The sequence below is a fragment of the Pseudonaja textilis genome, chromosome 1 (genome assembly GCF_049901715.1).
Source record: "Pseudonaja textilis isolate UNSWEBS1 chromosome 1, rPseTex1.2, whole genome shotgun sequence".
In the NCBI taxonomy this organism is placed as follows: domain Eukaryota; kingdom Metazoa; phylum Chordata; class Lepidosauria; order Squamata; family Elapidae; genus Pseudonaja; species Pseudonaja textilis.
Window position 1 is genome coordinate 223,808,560 of NC_141990.1, and position 8,021 is coordinate 223,816,580.

Here is an 8,021-nt window from a genome sequence, read left to right on the forward strand (position 1 = left end):
CACACAATGTATATCATTGTTTTCAGCCAACAATCTGGCATTATCTGCCTAGAAAATATGCACATTCACATTTCTGCTTAGGACATGATTAATGTTACCGCAATTATTCCTTATATATTTGACTTTGACTTTAGGTCACTCACTCTCAGCCTAACTCCCTCACAGAATTGCAGTTGTGGAGAAAATAGGAGGGAGGTATGTTTGGATATGTCTGCTACCTTGAGTTATTTGTAAAAATAATAAAAGTGGGAAACAAACAAATAAATACAGGAGAAGAGAAGAAAAGACTATTAGGTATGTTTCCTACCTTGAGTTACTTATGAAGAAATAAAATTGGAATTAAAAATATCAAATAAGTAAGTAAATAAATAATTTTCCCTCAGGTTGCTTTTCCCCAATTTCAATTGTAATGGTTAACATTTGTGAATATGATAACTGGAGCCACAAAATAACTATGTGGTTTCTCATCTACTCACCCCGTCTTCTCTCAACTAAACAGTTTTCCCTATGTTCAATAGTCGTATTAAAACATTGGGACACTTTGATATTTCAAGTAATGGCTTGAAATATGACCACAGAAAGATTTCGTTTTGGTTTCAGGCAAAAGCTTTGCTTTTGTCGACGTCAGGAAAAAAATCTGTCCACATTTGGGAAGATTGGAAGCCTCTGAAACATTACAGGGTATGCATGTTTAGCAGAGACTTTTAAGAACTTAGCAAGAGAAGTTGCCAAGTTGTCTGCGGTGAAAGAGTGCCAGAATGAGCTGATGGGAATCCACAGAGTGGCTCTTCCTGGCCGCCAGGAGGTGATGTAGTGCTGAAATAAGGGACATTTGCAGATGGCAAAATCCTTCTTTCTGCAAAGGATGGGGTGGGGGGAGACAAATAAATGAGCGAGTGACAGAACATAGAGGAAAGATAACTACGGTACACTTTTTATTTGAAAAAATTATGGTCCATCTATATATTGGGAAAATTGTTTCCATTAAAAAGGACATGTATTTGGGGGGGACATCTCTTTACATGAGATCCCCATGATAGGATCTCATATAAAGGAATCACTTATAAATTATATTAGAGCCCCAACTTGATCATAAAGCACTGACCCTCAGCAATAGGGGCTAGGTTCTATTTGCAATATTACTGAAACATTTCCTGTGATTTAATTGCACTGGTGATGGATATATTCTTCAAAATATATTTTTAAAAAGAATTAAATGAATTAAAAATGAATGATTTTGATTACGTAGGCTAGATATTATAAAAAGAAGAGAGTTATTAATAACTTTAGAGAAATATGTAAACTTAACTGTTGAACTTACAACTGCTACAAAGAAAATTAGAAGCTACTTTATATCTTTTTTCTTTTCGATTTTTCTACTTTTTCTTTTTTCACTTTAATTTTCTCTTTAATTCCTTCCCCCCCCCCTTTGTGGTATTAAGATTGTATTAATTTTTCTCTTATTTTTCAAAACTTTAAATAAAATTATTTTAAAAAAAGGATTAATCACAAGTTACTCACAGAGGACCATAAAAAGTTAACACAAAATGAGGAAATGGCAGAGCTACTCCTATTTGGTCTCTGTCTTCGCCAAAGGTGGTCTACCAAGCAGTTGTGAGGAGCAGAACAAAGAGGCAGAATTGAAGCTTGAGATTGATAGAACCATGGTCAATGGATATCTATTTACTTGGAGACTAAATCTCCAGGGACAGATGAATTGCATCATAGGATACTAAAGGAATTTGCTCATGAGCTGGCCAAATGTTTATAAAGTCTGAGAAACCCTGATGAGTGGGTGAAGTGCCTGATGATTGGAAGAGAGCAAATATTATCCCTATCTTCAAAAAGAAGAAGAAAGAGATTCTGAAGAATTGCATACCAGTCCATCTGACATCAATATCTCATCAGATTCTGGAGCAGGTGATAAGGAGATTAATCTGTTAGCACTTGAAAACAGTATAGTAGTTACCAGACTTCAACAAGAATTTGTGAAGAACAAGTCTTACCAGACTAATCTTATTATTTGATTAAGTAATTTCCTTAGTAGATTGTCAAATGCTTTGTAGAAATAAAGATATAATAGAGTTACATGCAAAATTCCCATGATATGGTAATTAGCAAGTAGGAGTTGGATGGCATGACAGCTAAAAGTTACATACTGCAGGCTCAAAAAGCAAACTCAAAGAATGCTCATCAATAGTTCCTTCCCAAACTTGGGTAAAGTGAGGAATCAAGTAGGGCAGTGGATTCTTCAAAATTTTCATAAATGATTTGGATTAAGAGTTTAGAGGGAATGTTAGCTAAATTTCCAGATAACTCATAATTGGATGGGACAACTATACTCCAGAAAATGGACATAAAATTCAAAACTATTTTAGTAAACTAAAGGAATGGGCTGAACAAAAATTAAAATTAACAATTCTTCTGTTAGAAAAATAAATTCAAAGGGAAAGGAGGCTAACAGTATACGTGAAAACATCTAGTAGTTAATCAAACTGAATAAGAATCAGCAATGTGATATGACTGAAAAGTAAAGGCAAATATAATTTGGGGTTATATCAACAATTTCCAAGTAACAAATTCCATATTACTCTTTGATGGTCAGATTCCAACCAAATTCTGGGCAACACAGAATTAACCCAGAAGTTAATTTTAAAAGCAACTGTCTCTATAGATAAGACTGTTTAAAAGAAGAGGAACAGGCTGATTTGAAAGTGGATTTAAAAATGACAGGCTTCAAGAATGACATGGAAAATAAGCTGAGTATTAAGAACAATTAAAAAAAATTTATTCAAAATATATTTTTTTAAAAAATTAAATGAATGGTTTTGATTACATAGGCTAGATATTATAAAAAGAAGAGAGTTAACACTGGACATAAGAAAGAAATTGGCGGATGTTTTGAAAATTAAAAGTGGTATACAAATAACCAACTAAGTGAACTAGACAATTTTTCTTTATTGGATTTACACAAAGGAGGCTTGTTAAAGTTTTGAATAATTTTGTGAAAAAGGACAAAGAACATACTAAAAGAAATCAAGTTCTAGAATGTAATTTGAAGGGGCTAAAGATTGTTAGAAGTAAAAAGAATGAATATCAAGTTTGTTTATTTGATCAAATTTAAGAGATATTTTTCTAATCTTTAATTGACTTTTGCTGACATCAGGATTGAAATTACAGAATTTTATGTATTTGTTTAAAGATAAGGGGATATAGGAAGAAGAGATCATTTGTTGTATTTTAAGAGAAAAAATGTTTCTATTTCTTGTAATGAAGGGGGAAGTCATTTCTTTATATATTCTTCTTTACTAAATTCTTTATTTTTTTATTTTCTTTTTCTATGTTTTTTTCTTTTCTGCACTTTTTCTTTTTGAGTTTGTATTAGTTTTTAGTGTTCAAAAACTTTCATCAAGTTATTGTTTTTTTAAAAAAAGAACAAGAAATTGGGCATAGCAGCCTCAGTGCTATGATTTTATTCAACTCAATGTCTGAGAATCTCTGAAATTTATCAGATAGTGCCAACTTATATCTGAAATTTGAATAGCTGGTATGTAAAACAGATATGTCTGTGCAGACTGATCCCATCAATTTGCCCGATAGGGATGTGCATAGCTGTGTTTCCAATTTCACCATACTGATCCAGAAAGATTTGGCTGCAAATGAAATGCAACCGTTATGTTACAACCATGTCACTTCCATCAGCCAATTGCCTTAGGGCTCCAACTGCATTCAACACAATGGGTTCTAAGGGCATTAGTTGCCAGGTGTTCTTGTATACATTCATTGAAGACTGTCTCTAACAACTTTAATCACTACTTCAAGTGAGATCCAAGAAAAGTTGAATCACAGGCAAATGTTAATGAAACTAGAATAAAGGCATTGCTTTATTTCTTTAGAAGTAAAAGCAGGTACTACACATATTTCTATCAACATGTTATTATGATAAGAAAAGATGAGTCCTTGAAGTAATCAATGAGCTACCTCTCCCTATTTTTAGAACTGGATATGCTTATTGGCTGATAGGCTGAAAGATGGTTTGAAACTGCTAGAGAATTACTCGCTTCCACTTTCGTCCTTGTCTCTAGAATTGCCAGTCTTTGTCATTTACTTTCCATGTCATTATTTGCTTCAGGTTTTATGTAGTGCTTTCCATTTTTTGTTTTTTGTTGCTTTAGATATGACTAATTGATTTCTATGAGCATGCTTACTTTCCAGTGGGCTTGGGGAACAATAGACAAATTATTTTTTCAACATGCTTTATTAGAAATAGATAATGGAGACAGCAGCACCTCACATTCTGTGTTTTTGTTCTTACCATTTAATAGGACATTTTTATTTTTGTGATAAAAATTAAATGAAAATCAGCAAAAGGAAACCATTAGTTAAAGTTTCTTATTTCTCTGAGCAACATAAATCAACATCCAACACACAGGAGTAGTTGTTGAAAGGAAAATCTCTGGTCACACATACAAGTTGCTGGGAGTCCTGAGCAAGCAAGAACTACAAACAGGAAACTTAGGCGGCAATCCCATGGCTGCTTACCGAGAAGTAATTCATAGTGGGACTTGCCTCTGCTCAGATATGTATAGTGCTGCAGTGTCTATTAACTTTGATAGGCACCTTTTCTTAATGTACTTGTAAGTACATGTAGAGCAGACCAAATAGATTGACATTGTTGCAGAGCGGAATGCCAATACTAAGGATTTATATAGAACACATACAGTACTTTATCTCTGCTTCCAGCCAACTGTGAAAAATAAAACCTCAGCAGTACTGAAAAACTCAAGGTTGGGAGTTCCTTCGGCCCTCCCAAATCTGTAAAGGAAGTCTCGACTGAACCCTTCCTATACAGGCAGTTAATTCATCACTAAATGTGCATGATTAATTTGCTTTTATATTGATTAAGTGAATTCATGTCCTAGTCAGAATTGCTCTAAGCGCCAAGCAGTGAGTTCAACATCCAGTTTCCCCAATTGTTGTCCCACTGCTGCGCCATATGAATCACTTTCTGGTAGCATAGTAATTATGGGGGTGTTTCAAGCTATGTGCTTTTTGAAGAACCCCATGAATGCTTCATCACAGCCATAATTCTTAGCATAGCTCTTTGAATGTGTGAACTGGCTCATTCCAGTGTTGTCAGAGAGGTAAGCATCTTTGTTTGCTTTATATTAGGTGAGACAATGAGTTCAAATAACTTACCCTTGTAGCACTGAAGGCATCTTAGAAAGGACTCCCACTGAGAATTCTTTTAAAGGCCAGGAAAAGATCTAGGCAGGATATCCTCTGAGCATCGGTCTCTTTCTGGGAATGAATTTGTCTACCTGGAGTGTAAAACTAAAACTCACTATGTTCACAAATCATGCAATCTATTAGTTAGCTTTCGACTCAGTATGTTTTGTGAACCTAACCACTGTGATCAGTAAACTCTAGTTTGTTATTTAGCATACAGGGTGAATCTACTTGGTTGTGTTTTATTGGATGAGCTATAGCTTAACAGAGTGTTTCATCCATCATTATTACCTGTGAAAGTAGCAATTGTACAAAATGCTTAGCCAAGTACATAAAACCACTCAAGAGACTACTCACGGAACTAGATGCAGATATCAGCTTCGGAAGCCATATTGAGATTCAATTCTCTCACGCTGCCACAATTGAGCCTGGGAAAGTGGGAGGGGGGAATTCATTTCAGTTTATCTAGTTAGACAAAATAAATTTCTTTCTGTTTCAAGGTCACATAGCGTTGCACATAGTGAAAAGGAAATTTTACTTTGGGACAGATGGTGATTGCGCCATTTGATGTGGTGATGGGTAGGGGGGATGGATTTGTAGTTTTTACTTTTGCAAAGAAGCCTTAAACTTTCAGATTCGGGATTCCACAGATGTACCAGTTACTATCCAAATACAAGGAACCTTTCAGAAATGTCTGTCTCGGAGTTACTGATTGGAATGGAGGTTTGCTGGAACGTTGACAGCAGAGACATGAAAGCTGCCTGGTTTTAAACAGGAGCATTCATCTTTCTTCTTGTCCCATTCCTAGCCTCTCTCCCACTCAATCTAGCTGGAAGGTAGTGAGGGCTTGCCTGGACTGAAGTTAATTCCAGGCAAATCTCTCTCACCCACCTTCATCTTCTCAGAAGAGGCAAGTCCTCCAGTCCAATACCTGGCTAGGGCAGTGGTGTGCTTTCAAAAGATCTGTACAGGCAGGCAGCTGAGGCCCCTTGAAAAGAATCTATTCTTCTGCCACAAGCCTGGTAGGTGACTAGAGGGAGAGAGACAGAGACAGAGAGAAAGAACTATGGTAGTATCTACTGCCTACAGCAAAGGCTAGAACTGTGGTGGAGATCCCCGCTTTGATCACATAGATGTTAAGGAAGCTATCCCAAATTAAGTAGATACTTTCTCCATTATAAATGCCTAATCAAGATGCTGTGAAGATAAAGGAGCTACAAGGAGGCATTAAATGGGACACCCTAAAGGAAGATGACTAATTCTTTAGTCAGGGCAGCATTTAATGTTTGCAGTAAACAAAGCTCAAGGCTATACAATGAAGTTGAATATAAAAGCTGGTAAAGTAGGGAACTTATCAGAATGGAATGAAGTCTTTCAAACAAACCTTTTCTCTCCTCAAATAGCCTTTGGTTCGAAATGAAGCAACCCAGGAGGCGAAGATGGGGGGTGGGGGGGGCGAGGGGAGGCTTTCCTAAATCCATTTGCTTCAGGTGCAACATAAACACACTGGAAAATCAAGGCTTTTTTATGTATGTGCTATAAAAAGCGACTCACATCCAAATTATTATTTGTTTGATTCCTTTTTTTTTCATTTTCATAATTTGCTTTACCTTTTCAGCTTCTTTAAGCAGCTATTAAAATACAATCTTGTATCTTAAAAGCTTTCATCTTTGGAGATAGGAAAAGTTCATAAATACACAGGGTTTGCTTGTTTGGTTTAGCCCCCATCCATAAATAACTGAAAATATTTTTGTAGTCCAAGTAGATATGCTGTATGATCACAAGAAGTCAGTGAAACTTGAGTTTAGGAAGATGCCAAATGTTTCACTAAAAAAAATTAAAAATGGAAACAACCTTGCTACTATGTATATATACATATGTGTGCATGTATGTTTGCATGTATACATATCCTGCATGGTGTCCCTAACTCTGCATAGGCCAATAGACAATCTAAAGGCTACCATAACATTAGAATTTGCCAAGATCAATGTACTTAAGAATGTTTGAAGATCATGCATCAAATAAGTAAGGAAGAAGAAAGAAATGGCAGCCAATTGGAACATGAAATATAATTTCTATAATTGTCTATGGAGCCTGACTGTGTGCATGTCTGTGCCGTATATATTGTATGTACTGCATATACATACATGCACATAATATGTAAACATGCATATATTATGGAAAGTGGGTGGCTACAAATATAAGTGAGTAAGTAGATAAATAAGAGCATATCTGCAACTTGAAGAACAAGTATAATTGCTCTCCAGGGTCACTGCAATTTTATTCTGGCTTGATTTTTAGACACAGACAACCGGTTAAAGGCTGAAGAGTGGTAGAACAAGCCTGTTCACTCCAAGTCTCTTGAGAACCTGGACCATGCACCCAAGGATATTTTCTTTTGTTCATAGTGGAAGGTGCCCAGGGGTGGCTGCTGGGGGTTCGGGAGAGCCCCTAGCTAAGATTCTGTGCAGTTTGGAGAACCCCCAAATCCCACTCCTGGCTGGCCCTGCCCACCCCACCCTGCCTCTCCCAGGAGTCTATATACGGCCTGTTTTGGATGCAGGTAAGTGCAGGGCACCTGCGGAGATTTGGGGAGGGCGAAAAATAGACCTCCTGGAAGTTCAGGAAGGCCGGAAATGGGCCCGTTTCCAGCTTCCAGGGAGCCTCCGGAGCCCGGGGAGGCCGTTTTCACCCTCCCAAGGCTTGAGGAAGCTCAGGGAGTGTAAAAATCCCCCCCTCCCCCACCATGGTGCAGGAGGCCAACTAGGCCACGCCCACCATGGCTATACCCA